This window comes from Pogona vitticeps, chromosome 5 (assembly GCF_051106095.1).
Source record: "Pogona vitticeps strain Pit_001003342236 chromosome 5, PviZW2.1, whole genome shotgun sequence".
In the NCBI taxonomy this organism is placed as follows: domain Eukaryota; kingdom Metazoa; phylum Chordata; class Lepidosauria; order Squamata; family Agamidae; genus Pogona; species Pogona vitticeps.
In genome coordinates this window covers 68,051,958-68,068,915 of record NC_135787.1, presented here as the reverse complement: position 1 = coordinate 68,068,915, position 16,958 = coordinate 68,051,958, and positions in this window count along the sequence as shown.

Here is a 16,958-nt window from a genome sequence, read left to right as displayed (position 1 = left end):
GCTTAGTGCATGTTATTTTGTTAGTTATGCAAGTTTGTTAGATGCAGTTTTGTTTGTTATATATATTCATTTATAAAATTCAATAATTAAAAAAAAGCTTGAAGACTGTTTGCCAGATATGGCTCAGGATGTTTCCTCCATATTACACAAGAACAGTGATTACATGTTTCAATAGATGTAAAAGAGACATTTTATATGGATATGTGTGAGTGCCATTACAAGAATATTCTTTATTTATTTTGCAGTACTTTGTGTTTCATTGATAAATGGGTCATGCAGTTTTTTAAATGTATAATTTCGCAGGCAACCAGCTGTTTCCTGACCCATACTCACAGTATATCCACACTTTGGAGCTGATCCAAATTAATCTCTCAGCAATTTAAACATTATTTAAGACCCATTCAGTGCTACTGATAGTTTATGATCCTTGTAACCTGACTCAGCTGGATTACACTGCATTACCTTCGGCAGTCTGGGATTCAAACAAGGCATAAACTGTACTGAGGATGTAAAATGTGATACAAAAATCATTTATCAGTTCTGTATACACACACTTTCTCATACTACATTTTCAAATGTACAAGGCACTTGTACGAGTGTAACCCGGCCTTAAAATTTAAAAGAGAAAGTCATCTCCTGTAGCTTTCAAGATAACTTTAAATCAGACTTACATAGTACAGGTTGGCGACTGGTGAGGGGCTAAAGATTGAATTGATTTAGCAAAATGTTAATTCCCATTCTGAAAATTCTGTCAGATGACTAAACTTTCCTGAGAGAAAGAAACGAGGAATAAAGAATTTCCATTAAAGCATGACATTACCTCTAACAAACAATATTCTATTTCTTTTTAATTTATTTCATTTGAAATCTACCAAGGATTTGTTAACTAAAACACACCTATACATCAGTTATGTTAAAGAAGGTGCTAGGTGAACTTCTGTATGGAGTTCATTGTACGAAAGGGGCCACAATCTAAAGTCTCGCTCTTTGATAGCTGCCACCTCTCCTCAAATGTAGAGACTCAGCGTGTATATCCTAGAGGAGAGCCTTTTTCATCCATTGAATACTAAGTGGATCTTCTAATTATTTTGTGTTTTACTGCTTTTATTTACAATTTTGTGTGAGGCATGAACAATGATGGCCCTCCAGTCCCCAGTTTCCATCAAGCAGAGCCAGCCTAGTCAAAAGTGAGGACTCCTTTTTAAGCAGGAGCGGGCAGCAACAGCCCTCTAAGCTGTTGTGGACTGCATCTCTCAGCCTCTCTTCTCACTGGCTATGCTGGGTAGGACTGATGGGCATTGTGGGCCAAAACATCTGGAATACTTCAATTGTCTACCCTAGTTTTAAAGTAAGTCCTGTTTTGAGTTACACATGGTACACTGTCATATAGTTAGAAGTGTAAAGATATTTGCAAAAGAAATAGCTGACTCTCATATTCTAAATTATTTTAAGGAGAAGTTCAGTGCAACTTCATTTTTCCTTTAAAAAGTCACACTGATCTTTTGCTTAAAATAATTCTAAAATACATCTGTAGGAGCTGGTTTCTTCATTCCTCAGTTCCTAGAATTTGTATACCACAATTTCACAACAGTACTCAGAAAAATACACACATTAAAACAGGACTGTAAACCAAACATTTTTTAAAAGTAGTACAATAAAGTCAGAAATCTCAAAGACTCTTTTTGTTCGCTTTCCTTTTTTCTTAGTTGTATACTGTATGAGGCACATATTTTGCAAACTTGTCCATTCTCTTGCATATTTTTAAATTGTGTTTTGCTTTTTGCTGCATGGTTCCCTAGAGAACCACATGCCATTTTCTCCCTGCTCATTTTCCTTCTTGTGTAGATGTGATACAACCATAGCATAATTAAAAAGCAAATTCCAATCCCCTTGCCATTAATTGGTTACAATGTCAGTGGGTCACAAGTCAAGCTATGATTTCTCAAATACTGCTTCCTGGAGCAGTGTGTAAGACACTCTTTTACTTGTGTGAAAGGCTTCTGCTTTGACCTCAAACATAAAAGAAAACTGCAAACCTCCAGAGGCCAAGATTAAATTTAAAAATAACTCTGAACTGCCCCCACCCCACCTGTGCTCCAGTTCCCAATTTAGTTTTCAATCATGAGGAAGTTGTGTTCTCTGGATGAATAATACATGTTTTCAGGAGGTCGGTTTGTAATTGATCAGTTTTTTATTACTTTTTAACCAGCTCAGTCCTATCTGCATTCAGGAGTGGTGGCCAAAAATGGAGAGGGAGTGCATTGCAGGAGAATTAAATTCTTACGTTAATTGCATTTTACCCACTGGAGAACAAGTATGGGGTGGTGTTTAGTGTCAATGTGTTGGACTAAGATTCAGGAGACTTGGATTCTAATCCCTGCTGAGCCATGAAGCTCACTGTGGAATGTGGGGCCAGTCCCAGCCTAACCAACCTCTCTAGATTCTTGTCAGAACAAGCTGGAGGGGAGGAGAGCTATAAACACTGCCTTGAAATCACTGGAGGGAAAGTAGGCATATAAATGTACCAAATAAACAAGTAGATGTTAGTAGTTGTGTAGCAGTATTCTTATATGTGTTTTCCAGCTGGACATGATGGTTAGTGAACAATATGCCACACTCTAGCATACAGTCCGGTTGACTGTTAATGATGTCTTCTGCTTGTTTATCAAAAGTTTCAACCTCACTCCTAGTTTTCATCTGGGAAATACTTCTACTTTTAGTATTTATACAGAGGTATAGAGGGGCCCAAGTATGAAGAATTAACATTTGAAGAGCCCTAGATTTTAGAGTAGAATGGAGTCAGAGATAAGGCTTCTAAATGGGCTTGAGCGCCCAAGTCCCTTTCTTTATAGACTTTGAACAGTTTTGAAAACTATAGTTGATTTGAAAGTAATTGTTGTGGAGATCTATGACAGCTATTTTCAATTGTTTTTTTGCCCATGGCAGTAAATACAATATGAAATAAAATTGGGCTGAATCAGGATTGTATAAGTCACATAACAAACCTCATAAAGTAGTGTGTTAAGAATTGTTTCCAATCTGTGGCTCCCTTCAAATATGCCATGTCCTCCCGGGGGACATATCCTTCCCCCCATTGAGAATGGCTGATCTATGGGTCAGGCACAGATGGAACTCTCTGGAATGTAACCCCCATTGTCATTCACCATCTGGTCTGCTGGCTAGGAATTGTGGACATGTTAGTTAAGCAACTTCTAAAGGGCCACACATCCCCTAAGGTAAGTGGTTATAACAGCTTCTCTCTGTATTTTAACTTTTACTGTCTCCCTAAAGCAGTGGTCCCCAACGTTGGGCCTCCAGATGTTCTTGGACTTCAACTCCCAAAAATCCTGGCCAGCAGAGGTGGTGGTGAAGGCTTCTGGGAGCTGTAGTCCAAGAACATCTGGAGGCCCAACGTTGGGGACCACTGCCCTAAAGGAAACCAAGGAGAACATAATACCTAATTCATGGAAACCAAAGGATATTCAGATGTGTTTTACCATTCCCTTTTTGGGTGTGTGTGTTCTGGAACGGTGCCATTTGTCTAAGGCTATAGGGCTCTTCTCGTAGGATGCACAGTGGAGAATCCAACTCATAGCTTCTGGATCTGCAGCCAGATATCCAAGTCAGTGAGCTAACCAACTGTGTCTAGCTAGCAAAATGTTCATAAATGGTTAGGCTGGCTTGGCTCTTTTGCCTTGTGCTTTTGTGTGCACAAACAAAATGAAACCTTTTGACTTTATGCTATCTGCTGTCCCTTGGGGTTGTTCCATTCTCAGGGCAGTGCTGGCAGGAATATTGAAATATATGGCAACCTGGATTTTTTAAAAGAAGCATGTCATAGCTTTCAGGTTGGGGCCTTGTGTCATCACAGCAGATTAAGCTACAGTCTTGAACTTTAAGGCCATCATAAATGTGTTGGCCTTTAACTTTGGAGTGGGCAGCTTCCTTATGATCTCTCTGTGTTGTTGAACTGTAGCTCCTGCCAACCCTGGCCAGAATAGCTTGTGGTGAAGGTTGTTGGAAATGGCAGCCCAATACATTTTGAAGGCATAAATCCAAATGCTAATGACTCCTCAGCCATGATGAGGTGTTCTTGAGAAAATTATTGTCTCTGATGTAATGACTTCACTGGGTTGTGAGAGGATAAAATGCTGCTTGATTCATAAGTAAAAGGCAAGGTGTTCATGTCAAACCAGGAAACAATAAGTTGTTCTCCATTATTTTCCACTGGTACATAAATAATAAGTCCTGAACAGTGAATGGTTAACTTATTACTGCTTTGGGCAATACATTAGCATGATTTATCAAAGCCTATGAGGATCTGACCCATTATTGTGGCCACTGAGCACTATTAAATAATTTGAGATTATTTAATTTGAGATGGTTTTTGCATGACGTGCTTAGCAGACAGACAAATGAACTCTGTCCATTCTAATGGAGCTCGGATAGCAAACAATGATTTTAGCAGTGTTTTATTTATAATATTTCCAGCACCTGTTTGGGGGAGGGGGAAACAACAGAGGAGCAGAAATAGTGATGTATTGTTTAATGTTTAATGATGGAAGCATTAAGCAATTTTCCAGAATATTCTATTGCTTGCTGTGCTTCTGTCTTTCAGTTTAGATACTTTGACCAAGAAATGGAATGGATATCATTATATATCTTGTTCACATGCACATACACACACACCTTTAGGAAAATAATCAACATTAAGGATGTCAATATTTTCTAGCTCTCCTCTGGAGTTTGGGAGGATATGAATCCAGGTCTGATGGCAATTCGTAGAAGGAGCCCTGGGTTCCCACATGTTTGAAAGAATGCTTTCAAAGTAGACATGTTCCTTGCAATTTTTTCAGTGATATAAACTCTCTGACTTTAGCTTCAGAGCTAAAGAAGTACGTTTTAACAAGGCACAGAAAATGTCAGTCATATGAGATTTTGAAGAAACATAGTTGACTATCTCAGGTCTGTGACTTTTGAATTTTCATTATTTGCATTGCACAATTTAAAATTACAGAGGTACACAAAATATAAATGAAATTCAAACAAATTAAAATGATTAGACTGTTTTTTACCAGAAGTCACTTACTTCAATAGCATTATCTCGGCCATTTGCTAGGTCTTCTTTTGTACATGTGGTGGGACATAAATTGCATGCACATAAATGCTGCATTGATTGAATTTCTCCACATTCACAGAAAATTTGTCCTGGATCCAAATTGCCCCATTTTACTTTATTATTCTCCTTATTCCACTTCCAAGTCTCTTAAAGCGACTTCCAGATGGTCCAGCCAGAATTTTGTTCTGGTGGGAGACATTCTTTGGCATTCATCTATTCAGCAAGATGTGTTGTTTTTACTCTGCGTAAGTTTAGCCTAGCGTCTTCTAGTTTAATATTTAGAGCTAGAGATGTATGCAGGGGGGAAATCATTGAGTTTAGCTGTTTTCTAGGGTGTTGGTTTCCATGATGTGGATGGGTTTGGTTCTGTATTGCCTTATTCATTATTTGCTAGCACTTTTTGATGTACTTCTGGAGGGGCAATGCCACCCAAGCAATAGACTTTCTCAGTGAGGGGGCAGGTTTCAGGCAGCCATGAATAATGCTGCATGTTTCATTAAGGGTTAGATCCACTTGTTTGGCATGTGCTGATTTATAACATATGGCACTAGCATATGCTGTTGTGGCGTAGCACAGGGACAAAGCTATCATGTGTGGGTGTGTACCTCAGTCTGAATTATGAATTCCATGGTAGTAGTTGTTATGTGCTGTCAAGTTGGAACCAACTTATAGTGACCCCAATAGGGCTTTCAAGGTAAGGGAGATATTTAATGAGGATTTTTTTTTTTACCAGTCCCACACCCCCTGTGAATGTCCATTGCTGAGCGGGAGATTCAAACTCAGGCTTCCTGAGTCATAGTCCCTCACTCTATCAGCTTACATTACAATTAATCTTATAATTGGCCCACTTACTTAGAGCTAAAACTAAACTCTTCTATATTGCAATTACTATATAATCCTCACTCCTTTATATTGCAATTATAATGCTCATCTACCTTCTCCCTTTGTTTTCATCAGCATGCCTGGTAGCATCAGAGTGCAAGACAGTTTTAGAGCCAAGCCACGTATGATGCAGAAGAACTTCCAGAGAGTTTATTGAAACTTAGAAGTAGCTATGATGGGACCAGCTAAAAAAATCTATGGATTTTTTTTAGCATTGTTCTCCTGCACAGATTTTTTTACTAAACTGCCGCTGCCGCCTTGCTGTTACATACTCTTGGGGGGGGGATAGGTAGTGGAGGAGTGGTGAGGCTAAGGATTCTGCCTGGCTTTGCAATTTGGCAAAATGAGATGATTGTCTGAGGCAGCAGATGCAGAGAGGTGGGAAATTGCTGGATGGCAGAGCCCTGCTAGCCTGTTGCCTTCATGTGCGGTTGTGGGTGCTTTCCAACGGCTGTTGCTGAAGTAAAATTCAACCAGAAACTTAGAAAAATTACTCCCAGGAAAAACAATTCCTGGGGGTCCCCAGCCTTGAGAAACTTGCTGATCCAGCTGGTATTTGTACATGGAATGGGAGAGCACATCATCTTGCTTTTAGCCTCAGACCCTGGTAATAGCATCTTTTGGGCAAGAAAGTTGGATTGGGGAAAAGAGAGGAGGAGGAAGGGTTGAATACACCCCCTCCCTCCCAACATCACTGCCACCTCATCCTGATTCAGCAAGTGATTGCTTTTCAGTTAAAAAAAAAAAACAAGGTAAGGAGATACAGTTATGAACTTGTCACATCCTGTGTAACTTTGCCTTCAGGTATCCCAGCTTTTAAAAACGGCTTGGCTACAGCGCGTGCCTGATGATATCGTGAGCTGCTGAAACTAAGCAGTTGAAGCAGCAGCTTTTCATGTTGTGGACCTTTTGTGGACTTTGGAAAGGCCACTATATTTCTTCATGTCAGGGTGCTGTTAAAGGAAATCAAATGGGGTCAGAAAGAGAGAATAACACATCTATGCAAGCTACATATTATCCCTTCTCCTTCCTGAAAGTAACCCAGATCAATGTGCTGTCTAGATTCATCATAAAAATTTGGTAGCCAATTCAAGGACATCTGGGAGAATTTTATGTTCTAAGCGGGGCAGGGAGCAATCTGTAGTCCAGAGTGTAGCCTCTAGGGACCAAATTTAACCATTAGCACCACTAGCCCTCAGCCTCCATCCCCCATCCCATGAAAAATTGAAAAATGATTTTGGCTGAAAATGTCTCTTTGACATATCTTGGGAGTATATGAGGTAATTTTACCATCTCTCTCTGTGTGGAGAGCATCTCTATCCCCACAAGTCCCCAATTTTTAAGTCTTTGTTTAAAAAATATGGCCGCTAGGAGGCACGAGGATTACAAAAACCTTTTAAAAAGAAAAGGGTTGGGGGGGGTTGAGGGGGGAAGAGTGATGGAGCACATGCAGTCCAGGGTCTGTGTGTGTGCTCACCAAACCTCTTGAGGTTGTCCAATCCTGATCTTAGTCTCAGAATATTTTTGCTATTTATTGGAGTTAGGATGTCTGCTCTTTTCAATCTTCTGGTCATTTCCATGGAAGTGATCCACTGTCTGAAAAATAAATCATGTTTCTTATTATACATGTTTTCCCATACTTCACGAAACAGTGTATGGTGTCTTTTTCTAACCATAAATGTCAAGGTTACCATTTTTAATGGAATTAATATCTAAACAAATCTCATTGGGTTTTATCTAGGTGCTTGATTCTCCTCTGAACCAATTAAATAGCTATCTTCACACAAAACAAAGTCTTGCTATGAAGCCAGCTAACATTTGTGGGGTTTGTAACATTATACTAAATTGACTTCAGAAAACATAATAAATCCAAAAGCAGCAGTTGCCTTAGCAACTGGCTGCAATAGATGGTTGTTGTGAATGACTTTTCCCTCCGAAGAGTTCTAACTCTTCAGAAATGAAGATCTTGCTTTCAATTTCTGTAGCTGAAGCGGCCTCCTGAGCAGCCCCTTTTCTTCCACTCATTCAGATTATTGATTTTTCTTTTGTGGGGAGGGGGACGGCTGCAAGCAGGAGATAACGGGGGGGGGGATCTGGTGTAATACAGGATGAGCAGCCAGTTACATACATCTCAATACTGTCTGCTCTGGGTACTGCATTGGTAACACTGCTTGCCGTTTGTGTTTCTGGAGGCTTAACTGTCAATGGCTGCCTAAACACAGTGGCTCTGTGCAACCTCCATTAATCAGAGGGGTGCCTTGGAATCCGGTTTGCTGAAGAACACAAACTGTTGCATTCATCTTCTGTATGTAGGCTTCTTACAGGCATTTTGTTGGTCACTGTGGGGACAAAATACTGAAGTAGGTAGCCATTTGAGTGGATGTAGCATACCTGTGGGGCATAGCTGGTGTTTTATTAAAAGAGTGGAGTTGTTTAGTGACACTAGAGATGGGCAGTAAAGCGAATAGAAAGTACTCACTGCCCTAAACACATTTGTTAATTCCAGCTGTAATAAGACATCTTGATACCATGGGGCAGATAATTCTGCTGAGATAAGAGGCCTCATTCATTCAACTGGTCTGCTAAAACTAACAGTTGGGTTTAGCCTACTGCTTATTATTTAAGAAATCAATGTTATTGATAGTACAAAGAGAAGGATGTTTTACACTTGATACAGATATCTCTATAGATGGCGCACAAGTGTTCAGATAGATTTTTCTAACTAAAATGTAGACCAGCAAAGGAGCTCAAAGAAAAAAAGCATTAAAATGTTATTTAAACATAAATCTAGAACAAATCATGGAGATCTCACCATTCTTAATCACCCTGTCTTGTCTGATGTTGGACAGTAAGCAGGATCTGTATAATGTTATGCCATGTGAAGAGTGATTAACTTCATTGGTTTTAATGGATGCACTTAACACTTTACTGTGTGGTCATTGTCTTTTGCATATAGTTGCAATTCAAAAATTTAAGTAAAAGTAAAACTGTGCAATCGGGTTGTGAGAGTTTGGTGGTCCTGTAGGAAAGCAAAGCCATTGTTAGAACTGCTGCTTATATACGTGCCCAGATAGTAACATAATGGGTCATAGAGATGGAGCATGGAGCATTTGTTCCACCTCTCACCCTTTCTGCCTGTTGGGGCTGCTTGATACTGAATGAGTGCATATTTTATCAGAGTTTCTGTCTGCATTTTTTCTAAACCTCATTTTTCTTGTATTTTTTAAAAAATTAGCATCCTTTAAAGGCATGGTTCAAAAAATATTTCAGAAAGCTTGAAGAAGCACTTTAAAATGATCTTTAATGCTGTTGGTGCTTTTTGTTTTATTCTGTTTGTTTAAAGTAGATTAGTGCTCCTGTTGAAAGCTTCCAATTTGAGCCCTTTTCAGCAGAGGCTTGCTCCTCTGCTAATCTACTTGAGAAATCAGCTGCCTTTCACAACAATTCTTTCACAGATGGTGAAGGCATCTTTTAAACCCTTTAAAAATTACCTGCACTAGATTCTGTTTTTGTTTGTCTGTTAATGGATTAGCTCTGACACAGAAAACTTCTGACCCTGGAAGCCTTTGCTGCCTGAACTGACCAGTACAAAGTCCAACAGATGAATGAACACACACACACACACATCCCTCTACAGGAGCTGGTTTGGGGGGAAAAAAAACCCAGAAAGCCATTTTTGGTCACTATTTATCACTGCTGACACCAGTTTAAGCCCTTTGTTAGTAGGGAAAATAATAATCATTGCACAATATGAGAATAAAAGTTCCATCTAGAAGAGCTCGTAAATCTTCTTCTTCTTTTAAATGCTGCTTCTGTTCCCAGAAATAGCATTAAATAAATTCAGGCCTTCTGTGTTGGTTCCTCAGACTTCTGTGTTCTTAACACCTCCTACTGACCCATATCCTGAAGGAGAAAATGATATAGAGGTAGAAACAGGAATGTTTGTTTTCCTGGACTGCCTATCAAGGATAGCTGTAAAAATGCTGTATTTGATTCTTCCCATATATGACAATTAGTACACAATTAATTATCTAGTGTATATTTTTTTTAAATTGCCTTTTGTATATTTTAGCCGTATAATATGTTTTATGAGCTGGTCACCTGACTGTAATAAATAAATTTAATTACATTATATACACCTGCACAAAATTGTTGCTTCTACTTTAAATTTCACCAACAGTGTCCAGCCTTCTAAGCTGCCCTGAAAACATAGGAGTGTGCTGTTAATATATTACATACATCTCATGGCCCACCTCTAAGCTCAATTCTTTTCTTTCTTTCTTTCTTTCTTTCTTTCTTTCTTTCTTTCTTTCTTTCTTTCTTTCTTTCTTTCTTTCTTTCTTTCTTTCTTTCTTTCTTTCTTTCTTTCTTTCTTTCTTTCTTTCTTTCTTTCTTTCTTTCTTTCTTTCTTTCTTTCTTTCTTTCTTTCTTTCTTTCTTTCTTTCTTTCTTTCTTTCTTTCTTTCTTTCTTTCTTTCTTTCTTTCTTTCTTTCTTTCTTTCTTTCTTTCTTTCTTTCTTTCTTTCTTTCTTTCTTTCTGATAGAGAACCACCATAGACATTTTAGAAATACATTTGTATGTCTTTGCTCAATGATCCCACTAGCACAGCTTCTTGGTCTCCTGCTACATTGCTTTCATTTGATCCTGATTTTTCAGCTTCTTGTGTGGAACAGCAATGGATCCTGTCAGACTAGTACTGTCAAATGTGGTACAAGATTTCAAAACTGATATTAAGAAATTTCATTCTATGACCAGAACAGAATGAGTTTGTTTTATAGTGGGTGGTGGCAAGAGATTTAGTTACTATTGTTTTATTACAGCAATTGTTAGCACTTTCTCTACTATAGCAGAATCTGAGGAGAACTATTGGCAGAAGACTGCACATATTTTTGATACCTGAAAGAAAAGGGATGACCAACGTACTCATTTTTTGTTTTGCAAGCTGTGGACAAAAGAGCTTGAAATGTACATTACTAAGCAAACCTACTCTGGTGTGGATGGTCAGACTCTAGGCTAAACCTGGTAAGGTCTAGCAGTGTGGGTTTAAACCCTAAGTTATCAAGGTCTGTAGCCCAAGTGGCAAGCAAAGTATCTTAAGGTCTACCCATGGTCCCAAAAGGTACACTGCCACCACGCTTTTTGCCCAAACTGCTTTGGACCAGAACACTATCATTTTATATTTCTAAAGCTTAGGCAGAAACTACTAAATAGTTGGCCATGCACAAATAGCTCTGATAACAGACTCCATACGAAGGCTTAATTGAAACAAGATACATAAACAAAGTCTATCAGGAGATAGATATATTTATAGAAAATAAGGTTTATAAAATAACAGAACACCAGGGCAACATCTGGGAATATAGAACAGGCAGAAGGCTCCTAAGTGCCAGAAATCTAGGACTCACAAAAATAGGTATTTAGGACCAAAATAAAAAATACCCAAAGAAAACAGCACAAATTAATGTATTAGATGTGAGGGAAAAGGCAGGGCCAACTTTTATACCAACACCCATAGCCCATAGAAGGAATGGAGTAGCCCTCATAGTCAACAAAAGACTGGGAAAAGCTGTAATGGGATATAATCTCAAAAATGGTAGAATGATTTCAATACGAATCCAAGGCAGACCATTCAACATCACAATAATCCAAGTTTAGCACCAAGCACCAATGCTGAGGAGACTGAAATTGACTAATTCTATGAAGACTTACAACACCTTCTAGTACTGACACCAAAGAAAGATGTTCTTCTCATTTTAGGGGATTGGAATTCTAAATTAGGGAGTCAAGAGATAAAAGGAACAACAGGTAACTTTGGCCTACTGAAATTACAGATTGATTATATTCTCTGCACCCAAAGATGGAGAAGCTCTATACAGTCAGCAAAAACAACACCTGGAGCTGATTGGGCTCTGATCATCAGCTTCTTATAGCAAAATTCAAGCTTAAACTGCAGAGAGTAGGAAAAACCACTGGGCTAGTCAGGTATAATCTAAATCAAATCCATTATGAATACACAGTGGAAGTGAAGAACAGATTTAAGGAACTCGATTTGGTGGACAGAATGCCTGAAGAACTATGGATGGAGGTTCGTAACATTGTACAGGAGGCAGCAACAAAAACCATCCGAAAGAAAAGGAAATGCAAGAAAGCAAAGTGGCTGTCCAACAAGGCCTTACAAATAGCAGAGAAGAGAAGGGAAAAAAAATGCAAGGGAGATAGGGAAAGTTACAGAAAATTGAATGCAAACTTCCAAAGGATAGCAAGGAGAGACAGGAGGGCCTTCTTAAATGAACAGTGCGAACAAATAGAGGAAAATAATAGAAAAGGAAAAACCAGAGATCTGTTCAGGAAAATTGGTGATATTAAAGGAACATTTCGAGCAAAGATGGACATGATAAAGGACAAAAATGGTAGGGACCTAACAGAAGCAGAAGACATCAAGAAGAGGTGGCAAGAAAACACAGAGAAATTATACCAGAAAGATCTGGATGTCCCAGACAACCCAGATAGTGTGGTTGCTGACCTTGAGCCAGGCATCCTGGAGAGTGAAGTCAAGTGGGCCTTAGAAAGCCTGGCTAACAACAAGGCCAGTGGAGGTGATGGCATTCCAGTTGAACTATTTAAAATCTTAAAAGATGGTGCTGTTAAGGTGCTACATTCAGTATGCCAGTAAGTTTTCCAGAGGATTGGAAAAGATCGGTCTGCATCCCAATCCCAAAGAAGGGCAGTGCCAAAGAATGCCCCAACTACCATACAATTGCACTAATTTCACACGCTAACAAGGTTATGCTCAAAATCCTACAAGGTAGGCTTCAGCAGTATGTGGACTGAGAACTCCCAGAAGTACAAGCTGGATTTCGAAGGGGCAGAGGAACTTGAGACCAAATTGCTAACATGCACTGGATTATGGAGAAAGCCAGCGAGTTCCAGAAAAACATCTCCTTCTTCTTCATTGACTATGGAAAAGCCTTTGACTGTGTGGACCACAGCAAACTACGGCAAGTCCTTAAAGAAATGGGAGTGCCTAACCACTTTATCTCCTGAGAAACCTATATGTGGGACAGGAAGCAACAGTTAGAACTGGATGTGGAAACACTGATTGGTTCAAAATTGGGAAAGGAGTACGACAAGGCTGTATATTGTCCTCCACCTTATTATTTCACTTTTTTGAAGAATACATCGTGCGAAAGGCTGGACTGGATGAATCCCAAACCGGAATTAAGATTGTCTGAAGAAATATCAACAACCTCTGATATGGCGGAAAGTGAGGAGGAATCAAAGAACCTCTTAATGAGGTCCCATCACCTCCTGGCAAATTGAAGGGGAAGAAATGGAGGCAGTGACAGATTTTACTTTCTTGGGCTCCATGATCACTGCAGATGGGGACAGCAGCCACAAAATTAAAAGATGCCTGCTTCTTGGGAGGAAAGCGATGACAAACCTTGACAGCATCTTAAAAAGCAGAGACATCATCTTGCCAACAAAAGTTTGAATAGTCAAAGCTATGGTTGTTCCTGTAGTGATTTACGGAAGTGAGAGCTGGACCATGAAGAAAGCTGATCACCGAAGAATTGATGCTTTTGAACTGTGGTGCTGGAGGAGACTCTTGAGAGTCCCCTGGACTGCAAGGAGAACAAACCTATCAATTCTGAAGGAAATCAACCCTGAGTGCTCAGTGGAAGAACAGATCCTGAAGCTGAGGCTCCAATACTTTGGCCATCTCATGAGAAGAGAAGACTCCCTGGAAAAGACCCTGATGTTGGGAAAGTGTGAAGGCAAGAGGAGAAGGGGACAACAGAGGATGAGATGGCTGGACAGTGTCTGCGAAGCAACCAACATGAATTTGACCCAACTCTGGGAGGCAGTGGAAGACAGGAGGGCCTGGCATGCTCTGGTTCATGGGGTCACAAGGAGTCGGACACAACTAAAAGACTAAACAACAACAACAACAGGGATCTTGGCCTGTTAGAAAATGAAAACTGCTCAGAATGCCAAGGAAGGACTTGATTTATTCACATAAATAAGTATAAACAATTTCTTCCACAACCTGTTGAAGATATACAGTATTTATTTATGTTATCAGAGAATCAGTGGGCTCATGCTAGTGATGATGCTTTTCCTTACTTTGTATGCTAAACCAGTGTTAGAATAAGCAACATTTATTTAGTTGTCTAATTGGTCTTGTTAGCTTCCTTGTCAGTATGAAGCAATTCAATTGTCTTCAGTGTCTGATCTCCAAGGAGCTCAGTATAGTACAGATAGAAATATCACATGATGGCTGAAATTCAGTAGTAGGTCACAATTAGAGTAGTCCCAGTAAACCAATGGAGTTTTGGTGAGTTGCCTCTTCTTTAAGTTGTGTGGACTCACTAGAGTTACTCTACTTGTTACTACTCGATTTCACCCAGTAAGACTGAGAAATAAATTAAGTGGAGAGATAGCAATTTGCTAAAGAACAGGCCAATAACCAATGTGGTTGAGCAGAGATTTGAAATTGATCTCCTATGTGCACATGTTCATCAACTCTTAAGCCAGAGTTTCGAAACTGTTGTGTTTTTCTTCCCCCTTCTTACATCTATGCAGTCTTCCAGCCACTGGCTGGGGGTTTGTAATAGTTGTAATTTTAAAAATGTAGCTTTCCAAGCTGTGTTGTAAACTGCACCCAAAGGAAGTCATGCAGAGTCTCAACCAAAAGAAAGACATTCTCATTCTCGTTTTTCCAACAGGGCCTGCTCCTGAAATTTTGAAGGCCAATTTCCAGTTACTTAGCTGCAACCCCCACCATGAATGCCACAACTGAGCATGCTGGATTTGCTAGGAATGAAGGAGGATCCAACATCTTTTATAATGGTGAGGACATGTTGGAACATTCATAGTTTGGCATTTAGCATCAGCAACAGGCATCATCATCAGAAGTGTCCAGATTGAAGTGCTTTGGTGCCTAGGAACGTAATTAAATATAACTGCTTTTAAGTACTGTGTGCAGGTCATAGTGACAGGTGCCAAGAACATCTTAAGCAAACAAATCAATTAGATGTTGTGTGTTTTTATGTAATTTGGTGCCTGAAAGGTTGCCAGTTCTGATAAAGATACAAGTAACAACACTATGGAGTGTAGTTAAGTTTGGAATGGATCAGCTCGGGAGATTAATGAATGTGTCCTACCTGGAAGAGACTCTTGGATGTGTTTGATACCATGAGCTTCTTGGACTGAATACCTAATAGCTTCAGATGTTCTAAAACTAGTAATATCTGGCACACTGAATCTCATTAAATAAAATTGGCAATAACCTGAGAAAATACTGTATTTAGAAAATGCAGGACTGAGGAGATACACATATTTTGATTGCCACTGACTTATCATCCCCTTCTTAGGTGGATTAGTGCTTAAAAGCCAGAATGGCAGCTTGATATTTCATCAAGCGTCACAAATAGATAGATGACATGTTGAAAGATGGCAAAATGTCTCTCTGGGTTGGAATCTAAAGACAACACTCCTCTGACTGAGGGCTTTCCCATATGGGCCCATATGGATTACTTCATGCAACTTTTTTTTTTTAAAAAAATGTTTCCCAAGGCTCTCCTTACCTTCAAAATGCAGATTTATAAAGATTCTGAAAGTTGGAGACAAGGTAAGAATTGCCTTGTTTCATCTAACCTCCTTCTTGAAAGAGGTGGATAGAGTAGTACTAGAATCCTTACAACAACAACAACCCCCCCCCCAAAAAAACCTTAAGTGATGGAGAGAGGAGAAGAAATTTCCCAAGACACTTGTGATACTCCTCTCATCCACCTCCTTAGATCTCTCTACTTCTTGGCTTCACCACTTGACAATTCACTAGTTGTAGTGCTACCCCCTTTTGGGGTGCAGGCATGGTTGCACTAGGATTTTAAATGTAGAATAACTGAAAGCTTCTCATTGCCTGTGACCTTGGAACTGATTCAAAAAGCAGCTTAGCACTAAGTTCTGTGTCTTGGGATGAACCAGGAAGAGGAGTAAACTTTGCAGAAGGAATGTTTTTGTCATGGAAAGGTGACTCCTCTCACTGGTCCTACTGAAACAAGGCTTATTTTGTTTGAACAGTGCTAAAATACCCAGAAACGTTGGGGACATTTTGCAAAACAACAGCTTTCCATAACACTATGTTCTAATTTTTTGGCTAGTGCAGTCATGATGAATTCTACTCAGAGGTATCCCCCTTTGATTTCAATGGAACATATTTCCAGGTAAGTGGGTAAAGGATTGAATCCTAAATTGGGCCTTTTGATCTCTTATTTATAATGTTCAATACTCCTTTCAAATATATTTAAATAAGGTCTGTTTCAGCGTGGCAATAGAAATTAAATGTTATGTTTGAAGTGTTTGGAAAGTAGAAGAACAGAAGGCTGTAAAGTATAAACAGAGGTACTAAAATAGATGGTTAGGGAGGCAGAAATTATTTTAACATGGAGGCCAAAGTTGTACACACCCACACATATTTCACAAACATTCTTATATCCCCCCCCTTCCCACTGGGGTGGTGGCAGCATATGCAACCCATGCCCATCACTAAATTAAAAGGGTTACAGAAAGACACAATTTTATACTCTCTGGCATTATAAGTAGGAGAACCACATCACAACTGTGCTTTTTTCTTCCAGTGTCTACCTTGTGCTTGCTTTTCTCTCATTTCCCCTTCATTTAACACTGATGGATGTAAGAAATAATACCCTTAATACAAGAGAACTATGTTAACTGAGACATAGAACATGATGTCATGAGAGTAGACCTTTGGTCTCGATGGGCGGGGTATAAATCTAAATAAAATAAAATAAAAAAAAATGTCCTCTTGGCTAGCCTGATCACAGATGATCTGTGACAGGACACAAAATGTACAGTAACGACTTTTTAAAAGTTCCAATTGATATATTAATGCTAATGTTGCCACTTACAGTGCATTACTTCAAAGACCTGGGTG